The following is a 17,214-nucleotide window of genomic DNA, read 5'->3' on the forward strand; positions in this document are numbered from 1 at the left end:
GTTTTTTCCACACTAATACAAGTGCAAAAGTGGTTTCCTGCACCAACACAAGTGCGAAAAGTGGTTTTTCAACATTAACACAAGTGCGAAAAGTGGTTTTTCAACACTAACACAAGTGCAAAAAGTGGTTTTTCAACACTAACACAAGTGCGAAAAGTGTTTTTTCCACACTAATACAAGTGCAAAAGTGGTTTCCTGCACCAACACAAGTGCCAAAAGTGGTTTTTCAACACTAACACAAGTGCGAAAAGTGGTTTTTCAACACTAACACAAGTGCGAAAAGTGGTTTTTCAACACTATCACAAGTGCAAAAAGTGTTTTTTCCACACTAATACAAGTGCAAAAGTGGTTTTTCAACACTAACACAAGTGCAAAAGTGGTTTCCTGCACCAACACAAGTGCGAAAAGTGGTTTTTCAACACTAACACAAGTGCGAAAAGTGGTTTTTCAACACTATCCCAAGTGCAAAAAGTGTTTTTTCCACACTAATACAAGTGCAAAAGTGGTTTCCTGCACCAACACAAGTGCGAAAAGTGGTTTTTCAACACTAACACAAGTGCGAAAAGTGGTTTTTCAACACTAACACAAGTGCGAAAAGTGTTTTTTCCACACTAATACAAGTGCAAAAGTGGTTTCCTGCACCAACACAAGTGCCAAAAGTGGTTTTTCAACACTAACACAAGTGCGAAAAGTGGTTTTTCAACACTAACACAAGTGCGAAAAGTGGTTTCCTTCACCAACACCAGTGCGAAAAGTGTTTTTTCAACACTAACACAAGTGCGAAAAGTGGTTTTTCAACACTAACACAAGTGCAAAAAGTGGTTTTTCAACACTAACACAAGTGCAAAAGTGGTTTCCTGCACCAACACAAGTGTGAAAAGTGGTTTTTCAACACTAACACAAGTGCGAAAAGTGGTTTTTCAACACTAACACAAGTGCGAAAAGTGGTTTATCAACACTAACACAAGTGCGAAAAGTGGTTTTTCAACACTATCACAAGTGCAAAAAGTGTTTTTTCCACAATAATACAAGTGCAAAAGTGGTTTCCTGCACCAACACAAGTGCGAAAAGTGGTTTTTCAACACTAACACAAGTGCGAAAAGTGGTTTTTCAACTCTATCCCAAGTGCAAAAAGTGTTTTTTCCACACTAATGCAAGTGCAAAAGTGGTTTCCTGCACCAACACAAGTGCGAAAAGTGTTTTTTCAACACTAACACAAGTGCGAAAAGTGGTTTTTCAACACTAACACAAGTGCGAAAAGTGGTTTTTCAACACGAACACGAGTGCAAAAGTGGTTTCCTGCACCAACACAAGTGTGAAAAGTGGTTTTTCAACACTAACACAAGTGCGAAAAGTGGTTTTTCAACACTAACACAAGTGCGAAAAGTGGTTTTTCAACACTAACACAAGTGCGAAAAGTGGTTTTTCCACACTAATACAAGTGCAAAAGTGGTTTCCTGCACCACACTAGTGCGAAACGTGGTTTTTCAACACTAACACAAGTGCGAAAAGTGTTTTTTCAACACTAACATAAGTGCGAAAAGTGGTTTTTCCACACTAATACAAGTGCAAAAGTGGTTTCCTGCACCAACACAAGTGCGAAAAGTGGTTTTTCAACACTAACACAAGTGCGAAAAGTGGTTTTTCAACACTAACACAAGTGCGAAAAGTGGTTTTTCAACACTAAAACAAGTGCGAAAAGTGTTTTTTCCACACTAATACAAGTGCAAAAGTGGTTTCCTGCACCAACACAAGTGCGAAAAGTGGTTTTTCAACACTAACACAAGTGCGAAAAGTGGTTTTTCAATACTATCACAAGTGCGATAAGTGGTTTTTAAACACTAACACAAGTGCAAAAAGTGTTTTTTCCACACTAATACAAGTGCAAAAGTGGTTTCCTGCACCAACACAAGTGCGAAAAGTGGTTTTTCAACATTAACACAAGTGCGAAAAGTGGTTTTTCAACACTAACACAAGTGCAAAAAGTGGTTTTTCAACACTAACACAAGTGCGCAAAGTGTTTTTTCCACACTAATACAAGTGCAAAAGTGGTTTCCTGCACCAACACAAGTGCCAAAAGTGGTTTTTCAACACTAACACAAGTGCGAAAAGTGGTTTTTCAACAATAACACAAGTGCGAAAAGTGGTTTTTCAACACTATCACAAGTGCAAAAAGTGTTTTTTCCACACTAATACAAGTGCAAAAGTGGTTTTTCAACACTAACACAAGTGCAAAAGTGGTTTCCTGCACCAACACAAGTGTGAAAAGTGGTTTTTCAACACTAACACAAGTGCGAAAAGTGGTTTTTCAACACTATCCCAAGTGCAAAAAGTGTTTTTTCCACACTAATACAAGTGCAAAAGTGGTTTCCTGCACCAACACAAGTGCGAAAAGTAGTTTTTCAACACTAACACAAGTGCGAAAAGTGGTTTTTCAACACTAACACAAGTGCGAAAAGTGGTTTTTCAACACTAACACAAGTGCGAAAAGTGGTTTTTCAACACTATCACAAGTTCAAAAAGCGTTTTTTCCACAATAATACAAGTGCAAAAGTGGTTTTTCAACACTTACACAAGTGCAAAAGTGGTTTCCTGCACCAACACAATTGCGAAAAGTGGTTTTTCAACACTAACACAAGTGCGAAAAGTGGTTTTTCAACTCTATCCGAAGTGCAAAAAGTGTTTTTTCCACACTAATGCAAGTGCAAAAGTGGTTTCCTGCACCAACACAAGTGCGAAAAGTGGTTTTTCAACACTAACACAAGTGCGAAAAGTGGTTTTTCAACACGAACACGAGTGCAAAAGTGGTTTCCTGCACCAACACAAGTGTGAAAAGTGGTTTTTCAACACTAACACAAGTGCGAAAAGTGGTTTTTCAACACTAACACAAGTGCGAAAAGTGGTTTTTCAACACTAACACAAGTGCGAAAAGTGGTTTTTCCACACTAATACAAGTGCAAAAGTGGTTTCCTGCACCACACTAGTGCGAAACGTGGTTTTTCAACACTAACACAAGTGCGAAAATTGTTTTTTCAACATTAACATAAGTGCGAAAAGTGGTTTTTCCACACTAATACAAGTGCAAAAGTGGTTTCCTGCACCAACACAAGTGCGAAAAGTGGTTTTTCAACACTAACACAAGTGCGAAAAGTGGTTTTTCAACACTAACACAAGTGCGAAAAGTGGTTTTTCAACACTAAAACAAGTGCGAAAAGTGTTTTTTCCACACTAATACAAGTGCAAAAGTGGTTTCCTGCACCAACACAAGTGCGAAAAGTGGTTTTTCAACACTAACACAAGTGCGAAAAGTGGTTTTTCAATACTATCACAAGTGCGATAAGTGGTTTTTAAACACTAACACAAGTGCAAAAAGTGTTTTTTCCACACTAATACAAGTGCAAAAGTGGTTTCCTGCACCAACACAAGTGCGAAAAGTGGTTTTTCAACATTAACACAAGTGCGAAAAGTGGTTTTTCAACACTAACACAAGTGCGAAAAGTGGTTTATCAACACTAACACAAGTGCGAAAAGTGGTTTTTCAACACTATCACAAGTGCAAAAAGTGTTTTTTCCACAATAATACAAGTGCAAAAGTGGTTTTTCAACACTAACACAAGTGCAAAAGTGGTTTCCTGCACCAACACAAGTGCGAAAAGTGGTTTTTCAACACTAACACAAGTGCGAAAAGTGGTTTTTCAACTCTATCCCAAGTGCAATAAGTGTTTTTTCCACACTAATGCAAGTGCAAAAGTGGTTTCCTGCACCAACACAAGTGCGAAAAGTGTTTTTTCAACACTAACACAAGTGCGAAAAGTGGTTTTTCAACACTAACACAAGTGCGAAAAGTGGTTTTTTAACACTAACACAAGTGCAAAAGTGGTTTCCTGCACCAACACAAGTGCGAAAAGTGGTTTTTCAACATTAACACAAGTGCGAAAAGTGTTTTTTCCACACTAATACAAGTGCAAAAGTGGCTTCCTGCACCAACACAAGTGCCAAAAGTGGTTTTTCAACACTAACACAAGTGCGAAAAGTGGTTTTTCAACACTAACACAAGTGCGAAAAGTGGTTTTTCAACACTATCACAAGTGCAAAAAGTGTTTTTTCCACACTAATACAAGTGCAAAAGTGGTTTTTCAACACTAACACAAGTGCAAAAGTGGTTTCCTGCACCAACACAAGTGCGAAAAGTGGTTTTTCAACACTAACACAAGTGCGAAAAGTGGTTTTTCAACACTATCCCAAGTGCAAAAAGTGTTTTTTCCACACTAATACAAGTGCAAAAGTGGTTTCCTGCACCAACACAAGTGCGAAAAGTGTTTTTTCAACACTAACACAAGTGCGAAAAGTGGTTTTTCAACACTAACACAAGTGCGAAAAGTGGTTTTTCAACACTAACACAAGTACAAAAGTGGTTTCCTGCACCAACACAAGTGTGAAAAGTGGTTTTTCAACACTAACACAAGTGCAAAAAGTGGTTTTTCAACACTAACACAAGTGCGAAAAGTGGTTTTTCAACACTAACACAAGTGCGAAAAGTGGTTTTTCCACACTAATACAAGTGCAAAAGTGGTTTCCTGCACCACACTAGTGCGAAAAGTGGTTTTTCAACACTAACACAAGTGCGAAAAGTGGTTTTTCAACACTATCACAAGTGCAAAAAGTGTTTTTTCCACACTAATACAAGTGCAAAAGTGGTTTACTGCACCAACACAATTCCGAAAAGTGTTTTTTCAACACTAACACAAGTGCGAAAAGTGGTTTTTCAACACTAACACAAGTGCAAAAAGTGGTTTTTCAACACTAACACAAGTGCGAAAAGTGGTTTTTCAACACTAACACAAGTGCGAAAAGTGGTTTTTCAACTCTATCCCAAGTGCAAAAAGTGTTTTTTCCACACTAATGCAAGTGCAAAAGTGGTTTCCTGCACCAACACAAGTGCGAAAAGTGTTTTTTCAACACTAACACAAGTGCGAAAAGTGGTTTTTCAACACTAACACAAGTGCAAAAAGTGGTTTTTCAACACTAACACAAGTGCAAAAGTGGTTTCCTGCACCAACACAAGTGTGAAAAGTGGTTTTTCAACACTAACACAAGTGCGAAAAGTGGTTTTTCAACACTAACACAAGTGCGAAAAGTGGTTTTTCAACACTATCACAAGTGCAAAAAGTGTTTTTTCCACACTAATACAAGTGCAAAAGTGGTTTTTCAACACTAACACAAGTGCAAAAGTGGTTTCCTGCACCAACACAAGTGCGAAAAGTGGTTTTTCAACACTAACACAAGTGCGAAAAGTGGTTTTTCAACACTATCCCAAGTGCAAAAAGTGTTTTTTCCACACTAATACAAGTGCAAAAGTGGTTTCCTGCACCAACACAAGTGCGAAAAGTGTTTTTTCAACACTAACACAAGTGCGAAAAGTGGTTTTTCAACACTAACACAAGTGCGAAAAGTGGTTTTTCAACACTAACACAAGTACAAAAGTGGTTTCCTGCACCAACACAAGTGTGAAAAGTGGTTTTTCAACACTAACACAAGTGCAAAAAGTGGTTTTTCAACACTAACACAAGTGCGAAAAGTGGTTTTTCAACACTAACACAAGTGCGAAAAGTGGTTTTTCCACACTAATACAAGTGCAAAAGTGGTTTCCTGCACCACACTAGTGCGAAAAGTGGTTTTTCAACACTAACACAAGTGCGAAAAGTGGTTTTTCAACACTATCACAAGTTCAAAAAGTGTTTTTTCCACAATAATACAAGTGCAAAAGTGGTTTTTCAACACTTACACAAGTGCAAAAGTGGTTTCCTGCACCAACACAATTGCGAAAAGTGGTTTTTCAACACTAACACAAGTGCGAAAAGTGGTTTTTCAACTCTATCCGAAGTGCAAAAAGTGTTTTTTCCACACTAATGCAAGTGCAAAAGTGGTTTCCTGCACCAACACAAGTGCGAAAAGTGGTTTTTCAACACTAACACAAGTGCGAAAAGTGGTTTTTCAACACGAACACGAGTGCAAAAGTGGTTTCCTGCACCAACACAAGTGTGAAAAGTGATTTTTCAACACTAACACAAGTGCGAAAAGTGGTTTTTCAACACTAACACAAGTGCGAAAAGTGGTTTTTCAACACTAACACAAGTGCGAAAAGTGGTTTTTCCACACTAATACAAGTGCAAAAGTGGTTTCCTGCACCACACTAGTGCGAAACGTGGTTTTTCAACACTAACACAAGTGCGAAAATTGTTTTTTCAACACTAACATAAGTGCGAAAAGTGGTTTTTCCACACTAATACAAGTGCAAAAGTGGTTTCCTGCACCAACACAAGTGCGAAAAGTGGTTTTTCAACACTAACACAAGTGCGAAAAGTGGTTTTTCAACACTAACACAAGTGCGAAAAGTGGTTTTTCAACACTAAAACAAGTGCGAAAAGTGTTTTTTCCACACTAATACAAGTGCAAAAGTGGTTTCCTGCACCAACACAAGTGCGAAAAGTGGTTTTTCAACACTAACACAAGTGCGAAAAGTGGTTTTTCAATACTATCACAAGTGCGATAAGTGGTTTTTAAACACTAACACAAGTGCAAAAAGTGTTTTTTCCACACTAATACAAGTGCAAAAGTGGTTTCCTGCACCAACACAAGTGCGAAAAGTGGTTTTTCAACATTAACACAAGTGCGAAAAGTGGTTTTTCAACACTAACACAAGTGCGAAAAGTGGTTTATCAACACTAACACAAGTGCGAAAAGTGGTTTTTCAACACTATCACAAGTGCAAAAAGTGTTTTTTCCACAATAATACAAGTGCAAAAGTGGTTTTTCAACACTAACACAAGTGCAAAAGTGGTTTCCTGCACCAACACAAGTGCGAAAAGTGGTTTTTCAACACTAACACAAGTGCGAAAAGTGGTTTTTCAACTCTATCCCAAGTGCAATAAGTGTTTTTTCCACACTAATGCAAGTGCAAAAGTGGTTTCCTGCACCAACACAAGTGCGAAAAGTGTTTTTTCAACACTAACACAAGTGCGAAAAGTGGTTTTTCAACACTAACACAAGTGCGAAAAGTGGTTTTTTAACACTAACACAAGTGCAAAAGTGGTTTCCTGCACCAACACAAGTGCGAAAAGTGGTTTTTCAACATTAACACAAGTGCGAAGTGTTTTTTCCACACTAATACAAGTGCAAAAGTGGCTTCCTGCACCAACACAAGTGCCAAAAGTGGTTTTTCAACACTAACACAAGTGCGAAAAGTGGTTTTTCAACACTAACACAAGTGCGAAAAGTGGTTTTTCAACACTATCACAAGTGCAAAAAGTGTTTTTTCCACACTAATACAAGTGCAAAAGTGGTTTTTCAACACTAACACAAGTGCAAAAGTGGTTTCCTGCACCAACACAAGTGCGAAAAGTGGTTTTTCAACACTAACACAAGTGCGAAAAGTGGTTTTTCAACACTATCCCAAGTGCAAAAAGTGTTTTTTCCACACTAATACAAGTGCAAAAGTGGTTTCCTGCACCAACACAAGTGCGAAAAGTGTTTTTTCAACACTAACACAAGTGCGAAAAGTGGTTTTTCAACACTAACACAAGTGCGAAAAGTGGTTTTTCAACACTAACACAAGTACAAAAGTGGTTTCCTGCACCAACACAAGTGTGAAAAGTGGTTTTTCAACACTAACACAAGTGCAAAAAGTGGTTTTTCAACACTAACACAAGTGCGAAAAGTGGTTTTTCAACACTAACACAAGTGCGAAAAGTGGTTTTTCCACACTAATACAAGTGCAAAAGTGGTTTCCTGCACCACACTAGTGCGAAAAGTGGTTTTTCAACACTAACACAAGTGCGAAAAGTGGTTTTTCAACACTATCACAAGTGCAAAAAGTGTTTTTTCCACACTAATACAAGTGCAAAAGTGGTTTACTGCACCAACACAATTCCGAAAAGTGTTTTTTCAACACTAACACAAGTGCGAAAAGTGGTTTTTCAACACTAACACAAGTGCAAAAAGTGGTTTTTCAACACTAACACAAGTGCGAAAAGTGGTTTTTCAACACTAACACAAGTGCGAAAAGTGGTTTTTCAACTCTATCCCAAGTGCAAAAAGTGTTTTTTCCACACTAATGCAAGTGCAAAAGTGGTTTCCTGCACCAACACAAGTGCGAAAAGTGTTTTTTCAACACTAACACAAGTGCGAAAAGTGGTTTTTCAACACTAACACAAGTGCAAAAAGTGGTTTTTCAACACTAACACAAGTGCAAAAGTGGTTTCCTGCACCAACACATGTGTGAAAAGTGGTTTTTCAACACTAACACAAGTGCGAAAAGTGGTTTTTCAACACTAACACAAGTGCGAAAAGTGGTTTTTCAACACTATCACAAGTGCAAAAAGTGTTTTTTCCACACTAATACAAGTGCAAAAGTGGTTTTTCAACACTAACACAAGTGCAAAAGTGGTTTCCTGCACCAACACAAGTGCGAAAAGTGGTTTTTCAACACTAACACAAGTGCGAAAAGTGGTTTTTCAACACTATCCCAAGTGCAAAAAGTGTTTTTTCCACACTAATACAAGTGCAAAAGTGGTTTCCTGCACCAACACAAGTGCGAAAAGTGTTTTTTCAACACTAACACAAGTGCGAAAAGTGGTTTTTCAACACTAACACAAGTGCGAAAAGTGGTTTTTCAACACTAACACAAGTACAAAAGTGGTTTCCTGCACCAACACAAGTGTGAAAAGTGGTTTTTCAACACTAACACAAGTGCAAAAAGTGGTTTTTCAACACTAACACAAGTGCGAAAAGTGGTTTTTCAACACTAACACAAGTGCGAAAAGTGGTTTTTCCACACTAATACAAGTGCAAAAGTGGTTTCCTGCACCACACTAGTGCGAAAAGTGGTTTTTCAACACTAACACAAGTGCGAAAAGTGGTTTTTCAACACTATCACAAGTGCAAAAAGTGTTTTTTCCACACTAATACAAGTGCAAAAGTGGTTTACTGCACCAACACAATTCCGAAAAGTGTTTTTTCAACACTAACACAAGTGCGAAAAGTGGTTTTTCAACACTAACACAAGTGCAAAAAGTGGTTTTTCAACACTAACACAAGTGCGAAAAGTGGTTTTTCAACACTAACACAAGTGCGAAAAGTGGTTTTTCAACTCTATCCCAAGTGCAAAAAGTGTTTTTTCCACACTAATGCAAGTGCAAAAGTGGTTTCCTGCACCAACACAAGTGCGAAAAGTGTTTTTTCAACACTAACACAAGTGCGAAAAGTGGTTTTTCAACACTAACACAAGTGCAAAAAGTGGTTTTTCAACACTAACACAAGTGCAAAAGTGGTTTCCTGCACCAACACAAGTGTGAAAAGTGGTTTTTCAACACTAACACAAGTGCGAAAAGTGGTTTTTCAACACTAACACAAGTGCGAAAAGTGGTTTATCAACACTAACACAAGTGCGAAAAGTGGTTTTTCAACACTATCACAAGTGCAAAAAGTGTTTTTTCCACAATAATACAAGTGCAAAAGTGGTTTCCTGCACCAACACAAGTGCGAAAAGTGGTTTTTCAACACTAACACAAGTGCGAAAAGTGGTTTTTCAACTCTATCCCAAGTGCAAAAAGTGTGTTTTCCACACTAATGCAAGTGCAAAAGTGGTTTCCTGCACCAACACAAGTGCGAAAAGTGTTTTTTCAACACTAACACAAGTGCGAAAAGTGGTTTTTCAACACTAACACAAGTGCGAAAAGTGGTTTTTCAACACGAACACGAGTGCAAAAGTGGTTTCCTGCACCAACACAAGTGTGAAAAGTGGTTTTTCAACACTAACACAAGTGCGAAAAGTGGTTTTTCAACACTAACACAAGTGCGAAAAGTGGTTTTTCAACACTAACACAAGTGCGAAAAGTGGTTTTTCCACACTAATACAAGTGCAAAAGTGGTTTCCTGCACCACACTAGTGCGAAACGTGGTTTTTCAACACTAACACAAGTGCGAAAATTGTTTTTTCAACACTAACATAAGTGCGAAAAGTGGTTTTTCCACACTAATACAAGTGCAAAAGTGGTTTCCTGCACCAACACAAGTGCGAAAAGTGGTTTTTCAACACTAACACAAGTGCGAAAAGTGGTTTTTCAACACTAACACAAGTGCGAAAAGTGGTTTTTCAACACTAAAACAAGTGCGAAAAGTGTTTTTTCCACACTAATACAAGTGCAAAAGTGGTTTCCTGCACCAACACAAGTGCGAAAAGTGGTTTTTCAACACTAACACAAGTGCAAAAAGTGGTTTTTCAATACTATCACAAGTGCGATAAGTGGTTTTTAAACACTAACACAAGTGCAAAAAGTGTTTTTTCCACACTAATACAAGTGCAAAAGTGGTTTCCTGCACCAACACAAGTGCGAAAAGTGGTTTTTCAACATTAACACAAGTGCGAAAAGTGGTTTTTCAACACTAACACAAGTGCAAAAAGTGGTTTTTCAACACTAACACAAGTGCGAAAAGTGTTTTTTCCACACTAATACAAGTGCAAAAGTGGTTTCCTGCACCAACACAAGTGCCAAAAGTGGTTTTTCAACACTAACACAAGTGCGAAAAGTGGTTTTTCAACACTAACACAAGTGCGAAAAGTGGTTTTTCAACACTATCACAAGTGCAAAAAGTGTTTTTTCCACACTAATACAAGTGCAAAAGTGGTTTTTCAACACTAACACAAGTGCAAAAGTGGTTTCCTGCACCAACACAAGTGCGAAAAGTGGTTTTTCAACACTAACACAAGTGCGAAAAGTGGTTTTTCAACACTATCCCAAGTGCAAAAAGTGTTTTTTCCACACTAATACAAGTGCAAAAGTGGTTTCCTGCACTAACACAAGTGCGAAAAGTGGTTTTTCAACACTAACACAAGTGCGAAAAGTGGTTTTTCAACACTAACACAAGTGCGAAAAGTGTTTTTTCCACACTAATACAAGTGCAAAAGTGGTTTCCTGCACCAACACAAGTGCCAAAAGTGGTTTTTCAACACTAACACAAGTGCGAAAAGTGGTTTTTCAACACTAACACAAGTGCGAAAAGTGGTTTTTCAACACTATCACAAGTGCAAAAAGTGTTTTTTCCACAGTAATACAAGTGCAAAAGTGGTTTTTCAACACTAACACAAGTGCAAAAGTTGTTTCCTGCACCAACACAAGTGCGAAAAGTGGGTTTTCAACACTAACACAAGTGCGAAAAGTGGTTTTTCAACACTATCCCAAGTGCAAAAAGTGTTTTTTCCACACTAATACAAGTGCAAAAGTGGTTTCCTGCACCAACACAAGTGCGAAAAGTGTTTTTTCAAAACTAACACAAGTGCGAAAAGTGGTTTTTCAACACTAACACAAGTGCGAAAGTGGTTTCCTGCACCAACACAAGTGCCAAAAGTGGTTTTTCAACACTAACACAAGTGCGAAAAGTGGTTTTTCAACAATAACACAAGTGCGAAAAGTGGTTTTTCAACACTATCACAAGTGCAAAAAGTGTTTTTTCCACACTAATACAAGTGCAAAAGTGGTTTTTCAACACTAACACAAGTGCAAAAGTGGTTTCCTGCACCAACACAAGTGCGAAAAGTGGTTTTTCAACACTAACACAAGTGCGAAAAGTGGTTTTTCAACACTATCCCAAGTGCAAAAAGTGTTTTTTCCACACTAATACAAGTGCAAAAGTGGTTTCCTGCACCAACACAAGTGCGAAAAGTAGTTTTTCAACACTAACACAAGTGCGAAAAGTGGTTTTTCAACACTAACACAAGTGCGAAAAGTGGTTTTTCAACACTAACACAAGTGCGAAAAGTGGTTTTTCAACACTATCACAAGTTCAAAAAGTGTTTTTTCCACAATAATACAAGTGCAAAAGTGGTTTTTCAACACTTACACAAGTGCAAAAGTGGTTTCCTGCACCAACACAATTGCGAAAAGTGGTTTTTCAACACTAACACAAGTGCGAAAAGTGGTTTTTCAACTCTATCCCAAGTGCAAAAAGTGTTTTTTCCACACTAATGCAAGTGCAAAAGTGGTTTCCTGCACCAACACAAGTGCGAAAAGTGTTTTTTCAACACTAACACAAGTGCGAAAAGTGGTTTTTCAACACTAACACAAGTGCAAAAAGTGGTTTTTCAACACTAACACAAGTGCAAAAGTGGTTTCCTGCACCAACACAAGTGTGAAAAGTGGTTTTTCAACACTAACACAAGTGCGAAAAGTGGTTTTTCAACACTAACACAAGTGCGAAAAGTGGTTTATCAACACTAACACAAGTGCGAAAAGTGGTTTTTCAACACTATCACAAGTGCAAAAAGTGTGTTTTCCACAATAATACAAGTGCAAAAGTGGTTTTTCAACACTAACACAAGTGCAAAAGTGGTTTCCTGCACCAACACAAGTGCGAAAAGTGGTTTTTCAACACTAACACAAGTGCGAAAAGTGGTTTTTCAACTCTATCCCAAGTCCAAAAAGTGTTTTTTCCACACTAATGCAAGTGCAAAAGTGGTTTCCTGCACCAACACAAGTGCGAAAAGTGTTTTTTCAACACTAACACAAGTGCGAAAAGTGGTTTTTCAACACTAACACAAGTGCGAAAAGTGGTTTTTTAACACTAACACAAGTGCAAAAGTGGTTTCCTGCACCAACACAAGTGCGAAAAGTGGTTTTTCAACATTAACACAAGTGCGAAAAGTGTTTTTTCCACACTAATACAAGTGCAAAAGTGGCTTCCTGCACCAACACAAGTGCCAAAAGTGGTTTTTCAACACTATCACAAGTGCAAAAAGTGTTTTTTCCACACTAATACAAGTGCAAAAGTGGTTTACTGCACCAACACAGTGCGAAAAGTGTTTTTTCAACACTAACACAAGTGCGAAAAGTGGTTTTTCAACACTAACACAGGTGCGAAAAGTGGTTTCCTGCACCACACTAGTGCGAAAAGTGGTTTTTCAACACTAACACAAGTGCGAAACGTGGTTTTTCAACACTATCACAAGTGCAAAAAGTGTTTTTTCCACACTAATACAAGTGCAAAAGTGGTTTCCTGCACCAACACAAGTGCGAAAAGTGTTTTTTCAACACTAACACAAGTGCGAAAAGTGGTTTTTCAACACTAACACAAGTGCGAAAAGTGGTTTTTCAACACTAACACAAGTACAAAAGTGGTTTCCTGCACCAACACAAGTGTGAAAAGTGGTTTTTCAACACTAACACAAGTGCAAAAAGTGGTTTTTCAACACTAACACAAGTGCGAAAAGTGGTTTTTCAACACTAACACAAGTGCGAAAAGTGGTTTTTCCACACTAATACAAGTGCAAAAGTGGTTTCCTGCACCACACTAGTGCGAAAAGTGGTTTTTCAACACTATCACAAGTGCAAAAAGTGTTTTTTCCACACTAATACAAGTGCAAAAGTGGTTTACTGCACCAACACAATTCCGAAAAGTGTTTTTTCAACACTAACACAAGTGCGAAAAGTGGTTTTTCAACACTAACACAAGTGCAAAAAGTGGTTTTTCAACACTAACACAAGTGCGAAAAGTGGTTTTTCAACACTAACACAAGTGCGAAAAGTGGTTTTTCAACTCTATCCCAAGTGCAAAAAGTGTTTTTTCCACACTAATGCAAGTGCAAAAGTGGTTTCCTGCACCAACACAAGTGCGAAAAGTGTTTTTTCAACACTAACACAAGTGCGAAAAGTGGTTTTTCAACACTAACACAAGTGCAAAAAGTGGTTTTTCAACACTAACACAAGTGCAAAAGTGGTTTCCTGCACCAACACAAGTGTGAAAAGTGGTTTTTCAACACTAACACAAGTGCGAAAAGTGGTTTTTCAACACTAACACAAGTGCGAAAAGTGGTTTATCAACACTAACACAAGTGCGAAAAGTGGTTTTTCAACACTATCACAAGTGCAAAAAGTGTTTTTTCCACAATAATACAAGTGCAAAAGTGGTTTCCTGCACCAACACAAGTGCGAAAAGTGGTTTTTCAACACTAACACAAGTGCGAAAAGTGGTTTTTCAACTCTATCCCAAGTGCAAAAAGTGTGTTTTCCACACTAATGCAAGTGCAAAAGTGGTTTCCTGCACCAACACAAGTGCGAAAAGTGTTTTTTCAACACTAACACAAGTGCGAAAAGTGGTTTTTCAACACTAACACAAGTGCGAAAAGTGGTTTTTCAACACGAACACGAGTGCAAAAGTGGTTTCCTGCACCAACACAAGTGTGAAAAGTGGTTTTTCAACACTAACACTAGTGCGAAAAGTGGTTTTTCAACACTAACACAAGTGCGAAAAGTGGTTTTTCAACACTAACACAAGTGCGAAAAGTGGTTTTTCCACACTAATACAAGTGCAAAAGTGGTTTCCTGCACCACACTAGTGCGAAACGTGGTTTTTCAACACTAACACAAGTGCGAAAATTGTTTTTTCAACACTAACATAAGTGCGAAAAGTGGTTTTTCCACACTAATACAAGTGCAAAAGTGGTTTCCTGCACCAACACAAGTGCGAAAAGTGGTTTTTCAACACTAACACAAGTGCGAAAAGTGGTTTTTCAACACTAAAACAAGTGCGAAAAGTGTTTTTTCCACACTAATACAAGTGCAAAAGTGGTTTCCTGCACCAACACAAGTGCGAAAAGTGGTTTTTCAACACTAACACAAGTGCGAAAAGTGGTTTTTCAATACTATCACAAGTGCGATAAGTGGTTTTTAAACACTAACACAAGTGCAAAAAGTGTTTTTTCCACACTAATACAAGTGCAAAAGTGGTTTCCTGCACCAACACAAGTGCGAAAAGTGGTTTTTCAACATTAACACAAGTGCGAAAAGTGGTTTTTCAACACTAACACAAGTGCAAAAAGTGGTTTTTCAACACTAACACAAGTGCGAAAAGTGTTTTTTCCACACTAATACAAGTGCAAAAGTGGTTTCCTGCACCAACACAAGTGCCAAAAGTGGTTTTTCAACACTAACACAAGTGCGAAAAGTGGTTTTTCAACACTAACACAAGTGCGAAAAGTGGTTTTTCAACACTATCACAAGTGCAAAAAGTGTTTTTTCCACACTAATACAAGTGCAAAAGTGGTTTTTCAACACTAACACAAGTGCAAAAGTGGTTTCCTGCACCAACACAAGTGCGAAAAGTGGTTTTTCAACACTAACACAAGTGCGAAAAGTGGTTTTTCAACACTATCCCAAGTGCAAAAAGTGTTTTTTCCACACTAATACAAGTGCAAAAGTGGTTTCCTGCACCAACACAAGTGCGAAAAGTGGTTTTTCAACACTAACACAAGTGCGAAAAGTGGTTTTTCAACACTAACACAAGTGCGAAAAGTGTTTTTTCCACACTAATACAAGTGCAAAAGTGGTTTCCTGCACCAACACAAGTGCCAAAAGTGGTTTTTCAACACTAACACAAGTGCGAAAAGTGGTTTTTCAACACTAACACAAGTGCGAAAAGTGGTTTCCTTCACCAACACCAGTGCGAAAAGTGTTTTTTCAACACTAACACAAGTGCGAAAAGTGGTTTTTCAACACTAACACAAGTGCAAAAAGTGGTTTTTCAACACTAACACAAGTGCAAAAGTGGTTTCCTGCACCAACACAAGTGTGAAAAGTGGTTTTTCAACACTAACACAAGTGCGAAAAGTGGTTTTTCAACACTAACACAAGTGCGAAAAGTGGTTTATCAACACTAACACAAGTGCGAAAAGTGGTTTTTCAACACTATCACAAGTGCAAAAAGTGTTTTTTCCACAATAATACAAGTGCAAAAGTGGTTTCCTGCACCAACACAAGTGCGAAAAGTGGTTTTTCAACACTAACACAAGTGCGAAAAGTGGTTTTTCAACTCTATCCCAAGTGCAAAAAGTGTTTTTTCCACACTAATGCAAGTGCAAAAGTGGTTTCCTGCACCAACACAAGTGCGAAAAGTGTTTTTTCAACACTAACACAAGTGCGAAAAGTGGTTTTTCAACACTAACACAAGTGCGAAAAGTGGTTTTTCAACACGAACACGAGTGCAAAAGTGGTTTCCTGCACCAACACAAGTGTGAAAAGTGGTTTTTCAACACTAACACAAGTGCGAAAAGTGGTTTTTCAACACTAACACAAGTGCGAAAAGTGGTTTTTCAACACTAACACAAGTGCGAAAAGTGGTTTTTCCACACTAATACAAGTGCAAAAGTGGTTTCCTGCACCACACTAGTGCGAAACGTGGTTTTTCAACACTAACACAAGTGCGAAAAGTGTTTTTTCAACACTAACATAAGTGCGAAAAGTGGTTTTTCCACACTAATACAAGTGCAAAAGTGGTTTCCTGCACCAACACAAGTGCGAAAAGTGGTTTTTCAACACTAACACAAGTGCGAAAAGTGGTTTTTCAACACTAACACAAGTGCGAAAAGTGGTTTTTCAACACGAAAACAAGTGCGAAAAGTGTTTTTTCCACACTAATACAAGTGCAAAAGTGGTTTCCTGCACCAACACAAGTGCGAAAAGTGGTTTTTCAACACTAACACAAGTGCGAAAAGTGGTTTTTCAATACTATCACAAGTGCGATAAGTGGTTTTTAAACACTAACACAAGTGCAAAAAGTGTTTTTTCCACACTAATACAAGTGCAAAAGTGGTTTCCTGCACCAACACAAGTGCGAAAAGTGGTTTTTCAACATTAACACAAGTGCGAAAAGTGGTTTTTCAACACTAACACAAGTGCAAAAAGTGGTTTTTCAACACTAACACAAGTGCGAAAAGTGTTTTTTCCACACTAATACAAGTGCAAAAGTGGTTTCCTGCACCAACACAAGTGCCAAAAGTGGTTTTTCAACACTAACACAAGTGCGAAAAGTGGTTTTTCAACAATAACACAAGTGCGAAAAGTGGTTTTTCAACACTATCACAAGTGCAAAAAGTGTTTTTTCCACACTAATACAAGTGCAAAAGTGGTTTTTCAACACTAACACAAGTGCAAAAGTGGTTTCCTGCACCAACACAAGTGCGAAAAGTGGTTTTTCAACACTAACACAAGTGCGAAAAGTGGTTTTTCAACACTATCACAAGTTCAAAAAGTGTTTTTTCCACAATAATACAAGTGCAAAAGTGGTTTTTCAACACTTACACAAGTGCAAAAGTGGTTTCCTGCACCAACACAAGTGCGAAAAGTGGTTTTTCAACACTAACACAAGTGCGAAAAGTGGTTTTTC

Source organism: Myxine glutinosa, chromosome 2 (genome assembly GCF_964187855.1).
Source record: "Myxine glutinosa chromosome 2, kmMyxGlut1.1, whole genome shotgun sequence".
NCBI classification, from domain to species: Eukaryota; Metazoa; Chordata; class Myxini; order Myxiniformes; family Myxinidae; genus Myxine; species Myxine glutinosa.